The sequence below is a fragment of the Mesoplodon bidens genome (genome assembly GCF_964165515.1).
Source record: "Mesoplodon bidens genome assembly, chromosome: 2".
NCBI classification, from domain to species: domain Eukaryota; kingdom Metazoa; phylum Chordata; class Mammalia; order Artiodactyla; family Ziphiidae; genus Mesoplodon; species Mesoplodon bidens.
Window position 1 is genome coordinate 29,991,518 of NC_138177.1, and position 18,699 is coordinate 30,010,216.

At 41.0% G+C, this 18,699-nt stretch overlaps 1 long non-coding RNA gene across 1 annotated transcript; it reads left to right on the plus strand.

Moving 5' to 3' along the window:
- The first annotated feature begins 2 nt into the window (after positions 1 to 2).
- On the plus strand, positions 3 to 17,781 carry LOC308608411. The gene is made up of 4 exons (XR_014014160.1): positions 3 to 183; positions 483 to 645; positions 1,949 to 2,004; positions 17,682 to 17,781. It is a non-coding gene; the product is annotated as an uncharacterized lncRNA (long non-coding RNA).
- Positions 17,782 to 18,699: the final 918 nt, after the last annotated feature.

Here is an 18,699-nt window from a genome sequence, read left to right on the forward strand (position 1 = left end):
CGCTCCGCAGCCTGGCGCCAGGCGAAGAGAGCGGGTCCAGGCCGCGGAGATCGTCGAGGGAGTCGATTCCCCCTTCCGCTCTCTATCTAGAGGCCCTAGCAGACGCGAAGTTTGGATCCCCGGAATGATTTTGTGCTTTAAGGGAGGAACAACAGCCGCGGGCTCCCGAGGTCCCAAGCCGAGGTCGGAAGTTCAGGGGAGGTGGAGGAAGCTCTGAGAAGTCACGCAGGGTGGGGAGCCTTAGGGCTTGCTCCTGGCTGGGGTTGATGAGGCCTTAATAACGTGGTGCTTTGTGCCTGGTCCATCCCCCGGGCTAAGGCAGCCTAACAGAAAAACGAGGATGGCTCGAAGCCTGACGATCGGCTTCGGCTCGTCTTGGGCCTTTCCTGAAGTAAGGAGATGTGTGTGATCCCTTGTTTATAGCATCAGAGTTAGACTGATGAGAGATCTTCAGGGTTACTAATCCAGTCTCTTTATTTTAGACATTAGGAATCTCTCGTCCAAAGAGATTTACTTGACGTTGCACAGCTAGTTGGACAGGTTTGGGACGAGGACTCAGTGTTCTTTCCCCTGTATGCTGTAGAGTTCTAACCTAAAATAACTGGGTCCAGACACCAGGCAGACACCAGAGCCTTCAGATTTCAGGTGCGAATTCACTCTTGCACGTCCATTCCACTGTTCTCTTGACGCCGCCTACCTCCCCTCCCCCCAAGTTAGTAGCATATTTAAGCCTGCAGAGGCTGGGCATAGTAATCCAAAACAATTCAGTTTCGTTTTTGCTTTCTCTTGTTTGTCTTATTTATCCATTCCTCCCACACACGCCCCAGCTGGATTGTTTTATCATTTTTTTCCTATCAATTTTTTTGCTACACGTCATTTTTACTAAATATCTTTGGGTCCTTTGTTTAATACAGTGTTTTGATTTAGTGCATATGTAGGCCAAACAAACACTAATTGGAAGATACCTTGGCTAGGGCAATGACTCTCAAGTTAATTACGTAGAGTTGAACCACCTGAAAAGCTTTAGAAACGGAGGATGCCCCGCACTACTCTGAAATTCTGATTTAATTGGCCTGGGATATTGAGAAACAGTAAGCCATAGGTTGTCAATTGAAGCTTCTGAAAGCTTGATGTTAGACTCGCTCATCATCTGTGAGTCCACTACTCCACTACTCGGATCCAGGCTGACTTGGACTGAAATAGTCCACCTGGAAGGGAAGTTGCTTATAGGGTGTTTCTCTGCTTGGGCATGATGATGAGACTACCCATCCACAGATAACCCAGAAGTTTTTTGGTTTGTGTTTTCCTGTCCACAGTTGGCTTTATATCTGCATATCTGCTTGCTATGGGTGTTTCCCTGCATTGGTGCCTTAGCCAGTTAGAGCTTTAACCACTTACAGCCTCTGCCCTTCTTACAGAACAACTTAAGGCAATATGATTATTGAGCTGTACTGGCATGTCATTGCATAGCTTGTATGAATAAACCATTCTTTTTGTTTTTTTTAACCATAGTTCTTTAGTTCTGCCAAATATTTTGGTATAATTGGTTTGGGGAGGGCTAATGCAAGCCTCACCCTTTAATCACCTGAGCAAAGTCTCTTTGACTATCCCCAACATTTCTGAAAGCTTAGAAAATGTCCTTTTACAGTTAATATGAATCAGATATACCAGTTATCCTGAAAGAATATAAATAGCACTGGACTTAAAGTCAGAATGGGGTTCCAGTCTCACCAATTTGAATTATTTGATTATCTCGTACCCTATTTTCTCTTTCTTTTTTAATTTTTTATTTATTTTTATTTTTATTTTTTTAATTTTCTCTTTCTTAAGCTCCAATTATTCAGATGTTGGTCCTCTAATTTTCTTATTTCTCTTTCAATTTTAGACCTTCACCCTTAGTGGGGCCTAATATCCTCCTCACCAGAGATCCTTTGTTCTTTCTTTTCAGAGATCCTTTCTTCGAGGACTAAATCTCTGGACTTCTGCTGGGATGCAGAAGGGAATGTAAGCATCTGATTGATTCTTAAATAGGCTTTCTATTATTCCTTCTGTTTTTAGCCCACACCATGCTCAGAGGTATCTGGTGCTTTCATTTCCCTTATGTGGGGTTTAGCTGTGTGAATCAGGTTGCTTCATGACCTGCTTAGGATTCCTGTTTCTCAAGTTGGCTAAGATAATTGCCACTAATTCATATACTTGCCAGGTTTCAATATTTTGTTGCTATTATCTTCTCTCCCATGAGGCAGAAAAAAATACAAATCAGTTATAAGCCTGTGAACAATTGTTCAGCATCAGTCAAAATGTAAATCAAAATAAACAATGAAATATCATTTTTAATCTATCAGTGACTGGGAAGGAAGGAGTTCAGCAGATCTACAATCATTTCTGTCCCTTTAGAGGGAAATACTCCTAGGAGAGCAAGCAAGCATGCAAATCTTAAAAGTATGGTAATAACAGACTTCCTGGCTACAAACTAATATTTACTAGCAGGAGAGTTTGTATCTATGGAATTCCTTTAGCAAGATGTCCTTGGGCTGGGATTGATTACAGAGACCAATTGTTGATCAGTTAATTTAAAAAGTCAGTTAAAGCAATAGGTCATAAAAATGGCAGATATACTTTAACTTTTTAACTTTTGACTCAAATGTGTAATTATACATTCACTCACTAATCTTTGAAGTAGGGCCAAGACCTTTTATCTGAGCATGAATCTGTTTGTTGGAGCACCTCATTGTCTTTATTATAAATTACTTTGTTTAAATTTTCTTTTTCTTCAAAGCAGAGCAAGAACTTAAAGACACATTTGAAGCAATTTGAGTGCCAAGTCAATCTAGATTTTGTACAATTTTTTTCCAAAGTTTTACAGATTTTTCTGCCCATATCTAGTTCTATAGTAATTTATTTGTTGTTCACCTTCATCAATTTAGTTTTCATGGAAACAACTTTTTATTGGCATTTCATTGGTTTGAATATTTAAATTCCATAAGTATAATAAGAGGCATAAATATTTTAGGTTACAAATACAAATTGACTCTTGATAACCATACAGCTCAACTGTTTTGGTGAGGAAGTACACAGGTGTATCATATAGCTAACCTGTTAGCCTCTAAGCTGTGAGTGCTGAGGGCCTTGGTGTTATGTAAATATAGTTAGCTTGTTTTACTTTTGATTTTGAAAGGATCTCAAAACTTACCAAAGAATAAATACAAAGAACTCTTGCAAACACTTTATTCAGATTCACTGGTTAACATTTTCTGATGCCAGGCTCCACTCCTAATTGAATTTCATGGCTCACAATGTGAATAATACTGAAAGAGTTCAGCCCAGTCTTCTCTCTCCTAGTAGATGAAGGAACAGAGGGCCAGAAAGTATACTCGACTTAACTCAAGGGGGTTGTTAACATTTCACTTCATTTGCTTTATTCTCTCCCCACCTCTTTCCCCACCTAATTATTTAAAAGTTACATACATCATGCGTGCTTACCCCTAAATACTTCAGTGGCTTTTCCTGAGAACAAGAACATTCTCTTCATAACTATGATTCAATTTTCAAATTCAGAAAATTTAACATTGATACAATACTATTTTCTAATAAAGCTTCCATATTCAAAGTTTGCCAGTAGTGCCATTTGTGTCCTTTGTGGCAACAGTGAGTACAGTTCACAGAGAGAATGTACAGTAATGAGTAACAGAGCAAGTGGGTTAAGTGGAGCCTGGTTTTTAAAGATAGACTCTACTGTAGTTTAATTTTTGTTAAAAAAATATAATAAAATGGAATGTCCCCTATGCTTTCCTCATGGGATGTTAATTCTAACATTATGAGATGCTTTGTTCCTCTCCTAACTTCTTGTTTATTGATGTGACATGTTACAAGCATTTTATCTTGGAGAAGTTGCCTCCCACAAAGATGGCAACAACAGAGACCTGTGTGGTAATATGCTCTAATTGTATTATAAATTTATTTGCTACTTCTCTGAAAGTTAAACATGGCTGCCACTTATTAAATGCCCATTTTGTTAAACACTATGTTCAGTGATTAGCATATGTTATTTCAGCACAACAACCCTCTGATAACAAGTATTATTTTTTTCATTTTATCAATGTGGAAACCAAGGTTTTGAGATGAATTATGTAATTTGTCCAAGGTAAGAGTATGGTAAAATTGGGCACATTGGTAAATATTGCAGAGCTATAAGTTTAAATTAAGATGAGATAAATATTTTATTGAAATGGGTTGCATGCTTTGCCCTTAAAATAGAAATTAGACAATTTATTCTTAAAGCATGGTAAAGGTGGAATCTGTCAGGCTTAATGTCTTGTGATGATCTTATATGACTAAGGAGGCTTTAGTCTGTTGAAGGTCAAACACAACTTTAATTTCTTGCTGAAGACAGAAATATTAATCTTGGGTGTTATATCAAAGTGAATAAATTCATCCATCAGCTATGTGACAAGTATTCTGTTAAAGTCTCGTGATATAAAGATGGTAAACAGTGTTTTCTGTCCTCCAAGAACCCACATTCTTACATAGAAACACAAGACTAAGCAACTATTGAAAACTGAGTAAAGTTCATTATAGATTCAAGTGAACAATGGAATATATACTTATATATACACACACATATATGGATATCTTAGCAAATAGTATTGCCTAAGGTGAACTGTAATATCAAAACTGAATTACTTGTAGGAGTTTAACAGTAAATTAAAACCACAAGTGGAATCAAGCAGACATGCTGATACACCTCAGGACAAGCAAGAGGAGGAATCCATTACTATTGCCAGGTACGAAGAGGCAAGAGAAGGGTCAACAGAACAAAGCAAGAGCCACAGTTGTAGGAGAGGGGCTATCTGGCAGGAGCCATGGTCGTAGATAGAGGAATCTTAGCCATTGCTAAGATAGCTCTGACCTATTCTCCTCCTACTTCTCTTGCCAACTAAGTGAACCCCATGGAAAGACAAAAGGAAGGTGATAAAGTTTTCCCCTTCCCTTAAATGCACTTTTCTTTGGGGAAAGTGTTTTAGCATTCCCAGAGCATGGGAATCCTCAGCTTCAACTATTATCTCTATGAAGAAGAATCCAAAGAAGAGTGTATATAAGGAAAAAAAGCAGAATTTAGGAGAATGTCTGTGTTTAGGGGTGAGAGGATGAGGGGTGTTCAGTAAGAAGTGGTCAGAGCAGTACACAGAAAAACAGTAGAGACAGGACAGTGTAAAAGAAGCAGGAGGAATGGTCATTAGCACCAAAAACTTCAGAGAAATTGGGGATGGGGAGGGGCGGGGAGGGAGGGGGAGGGGAGGGGTGGGGGGAATGAAGGCTAGAAAATGCCATCAGATTTGTTGACTCGCAGACCACTACTGATCTTCAGGAAGTGTTTCAGTAACATTGTGGAAGCGGAAGCCATATTGTAAGAGTTGATTTTTTAGGGGAAATGCAGATTATATATTCCTCTTTCAAGAAATTCAGTTGTAAAGAGAAGTTGCAACTCAAAGCAGCAATAGGGTTAAGGTACCATCAGAAATAACTATGTTATATTTAGGAATGGGGAATAAGGAGCCAGTGTGAGAATGAGATTGAAAATGCAAATCAAAAGAAGAAAAAACACCAACGGACATTGGAGTGATATCTCTGAAGAGGTGGGGGATCAGGTTGGAGAGTAGCAGAGGGGAGTTCTGGGCAAGATGGAAAGAGAATACCTTCTTGGAGGCAAGGGGGAAAGAAGTCATTGATGATGAAGATATAGAGATTTTGAAATGGAAAAGAGAGAAGTTAAGGAAACTCATAGACTCAAAATGATCAGTGGGCTTCCCTGGTGGCGCAGTGGTTGAGAGTCCGCCTGCCGATGCAGGGGATATGGGTTCGTGCCCTGGTCCGGGAAAGATCCCACATGCCGCGGAGCGGCTAGGCCCATGAGCCATGGCCGCTGAGCCTGTGCGTCCGGAGCCTGTGCTCCGCAACGGGAGAGGCCACAGCAGTGAGAGGCCCGCGTACCGCACAAAAAAAAAAAAAAAAAGAAAAAAATCAGTGAAAGGCAAACAAGGTCTTATGTGAAGGGTCAAGAAAGCAGTGTTGGAGTTGGAAGCAACAGAAAACGGAGACGGTTTGGAATAGCTGCTTTTTTTTTTTTTTTTTTGTGCGGTACGCGGGTCTCTCACTGTTGTGGCCTCCGGACGCGCAGGCTCAGCGACCATGGCTCACGGGCCCAGCCGCTCCGCGACATGTGGGATCTTCCCAAACCGGGGCACGACCCCGTGTCCCGTGCATCGGCAGGCGGACTCTCAACCACTAGCGCCACCAGGGAAGCCCCTCCAAGCTACTCTTGATTTCAGTTATTGTATTTTTTGGTTCCAGAATTTCCATTGAAAATAGATTCTAATTCCCTGGGGAAATTATCTTTTTATCATATTTTAAAAATATTTTAATCAAAGTCCTTGTCTGCTAATCTAATACCCGAATTACTGGTTTCTATTATCTATTTTTTCTTGGATTTTGGTGATATGACTCTTATCTCTTGGTATACCTAATAGTTTTTGATATTCATTCAATATTGACTATTGAATATAAAATAACCAAGTATTAAAAATTAAGTAGAGGGAATTCCCTGGCCATCCAGCGGTTAGGACTGCTCTTTCACTGCTAAGGGTGTGGGTTCAGTCCCTGATGGGAGAACTAAGATCCCACAAGCTGCACGGTGTAGCAAAAAAAAAAAAAAAAATTGAGTATAAAATATTGAGTATAAGAAAGAACATCAATGTGATGTTATCCCTCTCCAAAGTGGAATCACTCTCATCTCTGCTGGATAGATAAAGATGCTAAGCAGAAAGCTTCTGAAAAACAGTGATTTTCTCATCCTAACCTCCCACCCCAAGTAGCTTCAGCATTCAGCAAAATTTTGTGGGGAAACCATCTGTGTCGCTCAGTTATTCACTCTTCCCTTCTTCCTGAAATCCTGGTGCTCCAAGATTTCATCTTCGTCTCTTCAGTCCTGTGAGAACCCAAAATGTAAGTGCTTTGTTTGTTTTGTCCCCCAACAATGACCCTTGACCCAGGCGAAGCCCTGATTCTCAGCATCTTGCCTTGTACCCAGAATCTATAAGCACCTCCAGCTGGCAAAGGAAAAGCTCACCATTTTGCAGTTCCTCCTCTGGAATCTTGGTCCCTCTACTCTTGTTGCTCCAACAGCTCTTGGATGGCTTTATAGAGATGCTTTTGGTACTTATCTGGCTTTTCCATTTATTCCTAGAGGGAGAATTGGTTTGGCTCAATTTAATCCATCAGACCTGAAAGTAGAACTATATTCAAGCTACTCTTAAACTACTATAAAGAGATAAGCTCACTTGCTGTGACTACACAAGAAAATGGCAGGGAGGGGTTTCTGAAAGGGAGAGTTTCTTAAGTCCTCCCACATACAAGCAGGTAGTTAGAGTGCGTTACTTATTATAGGCTCTGGCTGGGAGGTGAGCCAGAGTGAGAAGATCCTGGTTTCTTCAGGCAATGAAGGCACATTCAATCAGCATTGTTTATTCAGAAATACTTGGGTCATCTCCCCTTTGGCCACATATTACAGAGTTGGTAGAAAGAAAAGTAGGGTCTCCTTTTACTTAATATTTCTCTTTATATATAGGCTGTATCTAAACCTTTTTATGCATGATATATACACATTTATCATTCCTATTTCCCTTTATTATGGCAGTGAATTATTCGTTTTTCATTTTTAATCCTTTTTTTTAAGCAAAGAAATGATCACATCCTCTGTTCACACTCATTTCAAAGCCTATAACACAATCCATAAAGTTGGTCTCAGAGTCACAGTCACACTTCACTGGCATCGCAAATCACAAGGGCTCCATTATCATAGTTCCCTGCTTTAGGTTCTTTGGTCACAAGTGGCATATGAGCAGTTATTTAGAAGGAATGAAATTATGTCATCAAAATACCTTGAATAGATACATTTCAAACTTTCTTCAGAGGATGAAAAAAAAGTGAAATAATAAATCTTTCCCTAACAACGTTTTTTAAAAATGTAGTCAAGTTTTCTCTATGGACTAAGCCGGCCTCTGTGGTTTATTCTTTACGTAATTATAGATTTAAGGCAGTACCAAAAGCACAGGAAAAATTCTCGTGACCATGAAGCATCCTTCACGGCCCTCCTATTAAGTGACAGGCACTGTGCACACACATTATGTACCAAGAACCTTGACGATCTAGTGAAATCTAGGAAGCTCTTATTAAAATAATATCTCTAAATGCATCAAAATACAGAATTACAAAGGAAGGAAATTTATAATGCTATAAAATATTTTAAAAGAAAATTTGTGATACACTAATATATATGCTTCTTTATTAACTCATTAAATAAAATCTAGCGTCAGGTCTAACATCTACCATGATTTTGAATTAGTAATGAGCATAAACAATATTTCAGGATATCTATGGTTGTAGTGTGATATGAAAATCTTAGTGATTCCTATCACTAGAACTGCTGAGGGTTTTGGGGGGCTCCATTTATAGTTGAAGAAAATGCTAATATCTGTTAGAGATTACTGAAAATAAAGATGTAATTTCTTTCCCATCCAAGTTCACAGACCCTCTGAATTCTGTCCATGGTCTTCAAGGCTCCCCTGATTTAAATATTTCATCCTCTTCACCAAAGAGTGGGTGGCCCCAAGGATACTGCGAGGTTTCTTTCTTTTTTTTTTAAATTTATTTATTTTTTAGCTGCTTTGGGTCTTTGTTGCTGCGCGCAGGCTTTCTCTAGTTGCAGTGAGCGGGGGCTACTCTTCATTGTGGTGCGTGGGCTTCTCATTGCGGTGGCTTCTCTTGTTGCAGAGCATGGGCTCTAGGCGCACAGGCTTCAGTAGTTGTGGCTCGCGAGCTTATTTGCTCCACGGCATGTGGGATCTTCCCGGACCAGGGCTCGAACCCGTGTCCCCTGCATTGGCAGGCGGATTCTTAACCACTATGCCACCAGGGAAGCCCTGGGAGGTTTCTGAGCAAAGAACAAATAACTGTTTCTCGCCTATATATCCAGGCATGGAAGTTTGCCCTTCCTGATTAGAATATTTTTGCTTATTAACATGCTCATAGCTCTGCCTTGCCCAAAGTCCTTGCACCATTCCTGAAAACCTTGGAGTTGGATTGAATTTTAAAAGTCATCTGGTACAATCAAAATGTCCTGCCCTAAAAATAAATGTTGAGTTCTTATTATGTATCAGGTCCTGTGCCGTATATGTTACTGCAACTGATTCTCACAGCAACCCCACGAGGCAGGTGTTATTAGTTCTAGTTTACATAGACTCATTTGTTCATTCAGAAAAAAGTGTATTGAACATCTGTTGTTTCTCTGTTACTAAACTAGGTGTGTGATTTAAATACAGACACAGTTGCTGCCCTCAGACTATCATATAGCAGGAAAGAAAGGCAGAAATAAATTACATAATTACATAAGTGTTTTGTTAAAAGAACAAACAAATGGCTGAGAATGAGATTCAAGGGGAACCTATTTCAAAAGATAAGGTTGTCAAGGGAGATCTCTCTGAATAGGTAGCATTTAAGTTGAAACTAGACGTATGAGAGAAACCAGTCATGCAAAAAGCAAGAGAAAGAGTGTTCCAGGCCGAGAGAATAGCAGGAGCAAAGGTTGTTAGGCAGGAAACTTTGGCTTTTTTTTTTTTTAAGTTTTGGCTGCGCCACGCAACATGCAGGATCTTATTTCCCCAACCAGGGATCGAACCCACACCCCCTGCAGTGGAAGCGCGGAATCTTAACCACTGGACCACCAGGGAAGTCCCAAGTTTGGCATTTTTAAGAACGATTTTTAAATTGTGGTAAAAAATATATAACATAAAATTTATCATCCCAACCATTTTAAAGTGCGTAGTTCTGTAGTGTTAACTACATTCTCATTATTGTGCAACAGACCTCTAGAACTTTTTCGTGTTGTAAAACTCAAACTCTGTACCCATTGAACAACTCCCCAGTTTCCATTCTCCCAAACCTCTGGCAATGACAACTTGACTTTGTTTCTATGCATTTGACTACTTCAGATACCTTATGAGTGGCATCATAAAACATTTGTCTTTTTGTGACTGGCTTATTTCACGTAGCACAATATCCTCAGGGTTCATCCATGTTGTAGCACATGTTAGAATTTCTTTTTTAAAAAGGCTAATATTCTATTGTGTATGTATACACCACATTTTCTTTATCCACTTATCCATCAATGGATATTTGGGTTTCTCCACCTTCTCACTATTGTGAATAGTGCTGCTATGAACATGAGTGTGCAAACCTTTTGGAGATATTGCTTTCAATTCTTTTTTTTTTTAATTTATTTATTGTTTCTGGCTGCATTGGGTCTTCGTTGCTGTGCACAGGCTTTCCCCTGGTTGCGGCTAGTGGAGGCTACTCTTTGTTGCGGTGCGCGGGCTTCTTATTGCGGTGGCTTCTCTTGTTGCAGAGCACAGGCTCTAGGTGTGTGGGCTGCAGTAGTTGTGGCTCGCGGGCTCAGTAGTTGTGGTGCACGGGCTTAGTTGCTCCGCGGCATGTGGGGTCTTCTCGGACCAGGGCTTGAACCCGTGTCCCCTGCATTGGCAGGCAGATTCTGAACCACTGCGCCACCAGGGAAGTCCTGCTTTCAGTTCTTTTGGATATATACCCAGAAGTGGAATAGCTGGATCATATGGTAATTCTACCTTTAATTTTTTTCAAGGAACCTCCATACTGTTCTCCATAGTGGCTGCACCAATTTACATTCCCACCAACAGTGTACAAGGGTTCCAAATTCTCCACATCCTCAGTAACACTTGTGACACACACTGCACAGATACATGAGGCAAAGTTCAGGGTGACCAGAGATCTAGAACAGGGCAAGGGTCTAGAGATACCAGGTCATGGAAGGGGCATATGCCTAATCTCAAGTCCTAACTTACCCAATGGGGAATATTCCCCCTCAAGACAGATCTCGAGGTGACTTGACCGCCTTGCAAGGGAAGGAGGGCTGGGCTGACTGGCTAGAGTATCATCCAATAAGAGACACCTGGGAGTCCTGGTTGCTAGAGAGGCTCAGAACCCACCAGGCACCAAGTCCAAATGGGGACTGACTGTCGCCAGTTTAAAGCTGCCACGTCATAACGATTTTCAGGGGTTGGGCTCCTTCCACACTGGAGGCTATGCAAGTAGTGGGGACTGGCCAGAGAGAGCACCACAGACCTGGAAGACCCTGCGGGCCCAACGCCAGTTGGCTGAGTGCGTACTGGGCCTGCTTGGGCCACCCAGGTCAGGGTAGCCATGTTACCATGGCTGTTAGCCTTGAGCTCTAACCCTCCCCCTTCCTTGAGGTAACTAAGCTATGGAGCAGTGGTATCCTTGTCTTACAGAAAACCACCAGAAGAGAAAAACAAGAGCCCACCAGAAGTGGTTAGAACCAGCTAGGCCCAAGATGGCAGAAAACCTGACCTGCAGAAGACCTTGAGCCTCATTATAATACATTAGCATGCTAAATAACACACCCATCAGTGCCATGACAGTCGACAGTTGCCACGGCAACTGCCAGAAGAGCCCATACAAGGACTGAAAAGGGGCGTTGTCCCAATTCCGAGCATACCCCACCCCTGTTCTCAGATAAGTCATGAATATTCCTCCCTCTCTTTACTGTATTCCCTTCCTTTTACCTTGATGCTCCTATATATGTGGTATCTCAACCCAAGCTGGGTTAAGAAGTTGATTTGTGAACTAGGTTCCCGCCTCTCCATTCTCTGGCCACTGAATAAAGTTGTGCTGTTTCAGTCACACCATAGGTTTTGTTATTGGCTGTGCAAATCCGAATGGAAAAAGAACCTTCGAGGCAGGGGGCTTTGGCTGGGCCAGGGCCCAGGTGGAGCTCCATACAACCAGTTCGGTAACAGCCAGGAATCTGGAACAAGGCAGGTGTCAGGAGAGGCAGGTCACAGGAGTAGAACTATTGAGGGTACAAGTCATCTGCCTAATTCTAAGCCCTAACCTACACAAATATGCATATTCCCCAAGGTAGAGCTAGAGGAATCTGGTCTTGCCAGGGTGTGGTTGGCCGGGCTAGCCAGAGTATCTGCCAATAAGACACCCTTGGGAACTATGATTTCTGGAGAAGCCCAGGATCCTGTCAGGCAGCACATCCAAATGAGGACTGTCATCAGCTTAAAGCTGCCACCTCAGAACGATTTTCAGGTGGTGGGCTCCCTTTACCCTGGGGGTTATGCATGTGGTTGAGAAGTGGCCTGAGTTTTACAGGTCTGGAGGGCCCTGGCTGCCCAAGGGCAGCTGAAAGTGTACGTGCTGGGCATCATCGTCCAACAAGATCAGCTTGGCCGGAACCTGGAACAGGGCAAGTGTCCGGAGAGGCCAGGATATTAACCTCTTATCAGACATATGACTTGCAAATACTTACTCCCATCCCACAGGTTACCTTTTCATTCTGTTTATTGTTTCCTTTGATGCACAGAAGTTTGATGTAGTCCCATGTGTATATATTTGCTTTTTTTTTTTCTTCTGGCTGCGTTGGGTCTTCGTTGCTGCGCGCAGGCTTTCTGTAGTTGCGGCGAGCAGGGGCTGCTCTTTGTTGCGGTGCGCAGGCTTCTCATTGCGGTGGCCTCTCTTGTTGCGGAGCACGGGCTCTAGGTGCACAGGCTCAGTAGTTGTGGCTCATGGGCTCTAGAGCGCAGGCTCAGTAGTTGTGGTGCACGGGCTTAGTTGCTCCACGGCATGTGTGATCTTCCCAGACCAGGGCTAGAACCCACGTCTCCTGCATTGGCGGGCAGATTCTTAACCACTGCGCCACAAGGGAAGTCCTGTATTTGCTTTGGTTGCCTGTGTTTGTGGTGTCATATCCAAGAAGTCATTGCCAAATCCAATGTCATGAAGCTTTCCTCCAATGTTTTCCTCCAGGAGCTTTATAGTATTAGGTCTTAACTCAAAATGGATTAAAGATGTAAACTTTATTTTTGTATTGATATATGGTGAGGATAGGGGTCCGACTTCATTCTTTTGCATATGGATATCCAGTTTTCCCAATACCAAGGAGTTTGGTATTTTTGAGGATGATGGAGTAGGCCAGTGTGTCTGGAGTTTGGTAAACAGAGAGAGTGGTAGAACAGGAGATCGGAGATGTAGGCAGGGTCTGGGTCATGAAAGAACTTTATAGAACATGGGAAGAGTCTACATTTCATCCTCAATGCATTGTGAATCCACAGGAGAGTAACATAAATAGATCTGTACTTTAAAATTCTTTTTTTTTTTAATTTATTTTTTTGGCTGCATTGCACGGCATGTGGGATCTTAGTTCCTTGACCAGGGATTGAACCTGTGCCCCTGCAGTGGAAGCACAGAGTCTTAACCACTGGACTGTCAGGGAAGTCCCTATACTTTTAATGATCATTGTTTTCCTCAAAAAGTTAAACATAGAGTTATCATATGATCCAGCAATTCCACTCCTAGATATATATCCTAGATAATTGAAAACACACATTCATACAAAAACTTGTACATGAATGTTCATAGCAACATTATTCATAATAGCCAAAATGTGTCAACAACACAAATGTTCATCTATCAATGAATAGATATACCACATTTTGTTTATCCATACGATGAAATATTATTCGGCAAGTAAATGGAATGAAGTACTGTTACATGCTACAACATGGATGAACCTTGAAAACAAGTGAAAGAAGCCAGTCATAAAAGACCACATACTATGTGATTCCTTTTTAATGAAATCTCCAGAATAAGAAATCTATTGAAACAGTAGATTAATGATTGCAAGATGGTGGAAATATTTTGGAATTAGATAGTGGTGATGGTTGCATTGCATTGTGAGTATACTAAAACACACTAAAATATACATTTTTAAATGGTGAATTTTGTTATGTGAAATATGTCTCATTGGAAAAACAGCTACATATTTTTATAAATCACTGTGGCTGCTGTGCAGTAAATGGATTAAGGCTAGGCACGAGCAAAGGAGGCAAAGGAGGCCATTAGGTGAAGGATCAGAAGGCTAGAAATTTGACAAAATTCACATACTGAGAAACTGCTAGATCTTTCTGATTCCAAATCCCATGTTCTTAACCTCTGTACTACATAGTTTCCTATTAAATGACAGGGGTTTAAATTTAGCCAAGGCTTCCCTTTCCTGCCACCTCTCTCCAGAAGTGCGCACACCACATTTCCTGAGGACTTTTTTCTGTTGAGTTTTCAAACATCAGAACTGTTGCTCGGATGAAATTTCCACATAATGGCGGAAACTTTTTCCTTCTTTGTATCAGACCAATGAGCATAAAAGTACACTGTTCAAAGATGAAATGCATTAAGAACAGTAAAAAGTTTGGCACCATCATTTGCGATGCTTCTTAGGGGAAGACCTTCCTTGAATTCTCATGGCAAGAAAAGTGCTTTAGTTTTAGAGAAGGATTACATATAACTTTTTCGTTGGACTAAAGGGAATTTTGTTCTCCTAGTTTCTCTGAAGTTCTCTGGATCTGAATATTAAAAAAAATACCTTAGATGGAGCACTTAAGAACTTTTTATTTATTAAATGCTGTTTTAAAAATCCCTTTTTTTGGTGGTAGAAAAATATTTTGTTATGGACTGAGGACAGAGAGCATCCAATAAAATGGGATACATGAGTTGTTCATGGTAGATGTGCTGAGTACTAGAGTTTGATTAAAAAAAAAAACCAACAACTTGTTTTCCAAGAGTTTTTTCTTTTCCTGCAAAATAACTGAAATTTAGAATAAAATTATGGAGAACATATTTTAATGGTTTAACCTTGTAATCTTTCCCAGTAGCCAGGTTGCAAAATACAAAGATGAGATCCAAAAGGAGGGCTTTGTGAGCCTCCCCCTGTAGGGGTCCAATGCACCAGGCACAGGCCATTGTCTTTGACATCATTCCCTCATCTTTCCTGGCTTTCTAGTTTTCCAAATGTTATTGCCAACTGGCCTTAAAGGTAAACAACTTGCCATGTATACTATGCCCTTTGCTTTCCCCCCATAAAAGTGGACATAAATGCTTTGTAGTTGGTGCATTTCAGAAAACGAGTACACTTACAGAGGTCTACAGTGATAGAGTAGGAAACTACCAAGCAAAGAAAATCCTGGGAATCAAGTATAATACCCAGAGGCAGGCATGGCTGAATTCACTCAGCCATGTATAACTTTTTAATTTATTTTTAAACAATTGGAGTTTTGCCTTAGTTATGTGTATGTGTGTGTGTGTGTGTGTGTGTGTGTGTGTCCATCCCATGAATTCAAAGTAATATATGAGAAAATTCTTGGCAAATTGCAAGTGATATACAAACTAAAAAAATACTATTATGATTATCCCAATCTTAGGAATCCAATGTCAGCTAAAGAATGACTTCAGGTCAACAAAGGGTGATGCCAGCTAATAAAATGGTACAACATTATCCTAGGATGTCATGTGTTTCTTGCATTGTTCCAAGACATAGGAGACCATTTATTTCTTAAGTTCTCAAAGGTGGAAAACAAACCCATTTGCAAAGGAGACTTCCAGTGTGAAATAGTTTCCAGCATTGTACAAGCCACTTCCTGTACACCAAGGAGAGATTCCCTTTAAACAGTTTTATATCCCACTCATGAAGCCTTTTCATGTCTTGGACTACGAACTCCAATTGGATACCACTGACAGAATTTGAGAAGGGTATGAGCCCCGGGATAGGCATGCAGGGTGAGGAGACTAGCTTTTAGCTCTGGCTCTGGGTTTTACTAGTGTGGTGACCTCTAAATTCCTCATAGCAACAGTTCTACAAATGACACCCTGTTTCTTTCTATAGATGATTTCCCCAGTCATCCAGAGGCCCAGGTGGAAGTCATTGTGTGCCCCTCAATCTTTTATACCCTCTATACAATCAGTCAACAAATGCTTCAGTTCTTCCTAAGAACATCTCTCACATTATCAGTTCTTTTCAACTGTAACAAACCTGGTTCTCCATTGGCTTCTTGTGGCCAAACAAGTTTAATCCAAATGCTTGGAATAGAAGAATTCTATTCTTCTCAAAACCTGACCTTCACTTTAGTTTCTAGCTTTATCTTCTGTTGCTCCCCTCCCACTGTAACTTTCTGCCCAACGATACACTCCCTCTCCTGTTTAGGCTGTGTATTCGTTTCCTGTTGCCACTGCAGCAAATTACCAAAAACTTATTAACTTAAACAATACAAATTTATTATCTTACAGTTCTGCAGGTCAGAAGCCTGACAGGATCAACTAAAATCAAGGTGTCCACAGGGCTGTGTTCCCTCACAGGCTCTAGAAAAGAATCCTTTCCCTTGACTTTTCCAGCCTCTAGAAGCACTTACCTTGGCTCGTGGCCCCCTCCCCCATCATCCAAGCCAGCAACTCTGAGCCAGTCCTTCTCTTGCTTCTCCCTCTCTGGTTCTCCCTTTTCTGCCTCCCTCTCCTACTTCTACCTATGTCATCCTGATACTACTGGAACAAGTTCAGGTGTGCAGTATTTACTGAAGTAGTCAGATTACAGAATCTTTTAAAATCTTTTTGTCCCTTCCTCAGGAAAGCCTTCTCTGGTCACCCCCCGAATCAGAAGATGTCTCAAAGATATCTGCTCTTGTGGACTCTTATATTTCTCCTTCACAGCACTTATCACAAACCCTCATTACAGATTCTTTTTTGTAATTGTTTGCTGTGTGCTTTCCATACCATTGTCTTGCTTACCACTCACTGCATTCTTAGCTTTCACCATAGTGATTGGCTCATACTAGTCCCTTTTAATGTTTGTTGATTGAATCAGTCCTTGAGGGGAGAGGGCAGAGGCTGTGTTGTTTTGCTTCTTTGGTATTGAGGAGCACTTCAAGCACAGTGTCCTCTGCTCTCAATAGTGCTCTCTGAAAGAACGCACGTCACATCCATTAGGAATGCTGCATGATGTCATAGCTGGAGCCACTCAGAGGCCCCTTCCAGCTCACCTTATCTTGGGTAGAGAGGAAATAATGTGAACTCAGCAAGTGGTACATGAAAATAGATTTTCTTTGAGGTTCTTGTAGAGGGCTTTTAGATTAACCTTTTAAAATTGTGGAGTTGGAACCATATCCATTTTGACTTATCTCTTAATTATATTTTAAAACAGTAATTCTCAAAGTGTTGTCCCTGGGCCAACGTTGTTGTTATCACCAGGGAACTTGTTAGAAATGCAAATCCTTGGGCTTCACTGTAGACCTGGTGAATCAGAAACTCTGGGGCTAGAGCTCAGCAATCTGTGTTTTTGTAAGTCTTCCAGGTGATTCTGATGCATGCCAAAGTTTGAGAACTACTGTTTTAAACCAAAGTTCAAGTCTAGTTTAATCTATTTAACTAGTAAGAGAGTCTGCTTGGCTATCTATGCCAGTGAGGTCTAAAATAGCCCAGACTACAGAAGCTCAATTCCAAGCCTACCTGCCCTCCTTGAGACAGGATGACAAGAGGAAAAGGACCAGGGAACCACCTTGGGCAAACAGGACTTTCAAGCTAAAGAACAAAGACCCAGAGGGCCTGTGTCACAAAGACAAAAACCAGGCTTGCAGGAATAAAAAATTAACTTTATCTCTATTACACTAAGGAGTATACCTAGTTGCCACAAGACAAGAAACTCAACTATAAATTTTAGCCATATCTATTCCTGTGCTTTCTTACAGAAAATTCTCATGCATTTCTTTCTCCTTGGAGAAGCACTCTCTATTCCTGATAGCCACCATGGAGCCACCTGTTGCTGATCAAAGAAGTTTGATTATTTCTTTTTTTTTTCTTTCTTTCTTTATTTAAAAAAAATTTTTTTTAATTAGTTTCTGCTTTATAACAAAGTGAATCAGTCATACATATACATCTGTTCCCACATCCCTTCCCTCATGCATCTCCCTCCCTCCCACCCTCCCCAAGTTTGATTATTTCTGAAAATTATCAGTGATCATGAGACAAACCCTCCGTTTTGTTATACAGTAGGTCCCCTACATACGAACCTTCAAGTTGCGAACTTTCAAAGACGCAAACGTGCGTTCCATCAACGTCAGGCGTGAGTGAAATTGGAGCTTGCCCTCCGTCTCCTATTGCTGATGATCCTTCAGCTCCACCATCTCCCACCTCCTCTCCCTCCTCCAGTCAGTAACTCTTCTTGCCTGGTCACTCGATGCCAGCCCCTGTATGAGAGCTGTTGTACTGTACTACTGTACTTTTCAAGGTACTGTACTGTAAGATTAAAAATGTTTTCTTTATTTTTTGTTTGTTTTTTAATGTATCATTTGTGTGAAAAGTATTATAAATCTATTACAGTACAGTACTATATAGGTGATTGCATTAGTTGGGTACCTAGGCTAACTTTGTTGGACTTAAACGAACAAATTGGACTTAAGAACGCGTTCTCAGAATGGAACTCCTTCGTCTGGAGGAGACTTACTGTAAAATCAACTTGTCCCTTCTATTCTGAGAGCTGGTGCTTTTTTTTTTTTGCGCCATCCTTGTTATGTTCAAGCTATCTCTTTAAATAAAAAGATTTGCTTGCCTAAGAGTCTTGTGGAGGCGATATTCATTTCTATGGTATTGCTGTCCAAGAATCTGGAAAGAGCCCAGTAACATCCTCAGTCTGTAAATTCCTCCTGCAATCTATAATGCTGTGAAAAGCCCAATGATGCACATATTTTAAAACAGTGCCATTCACAG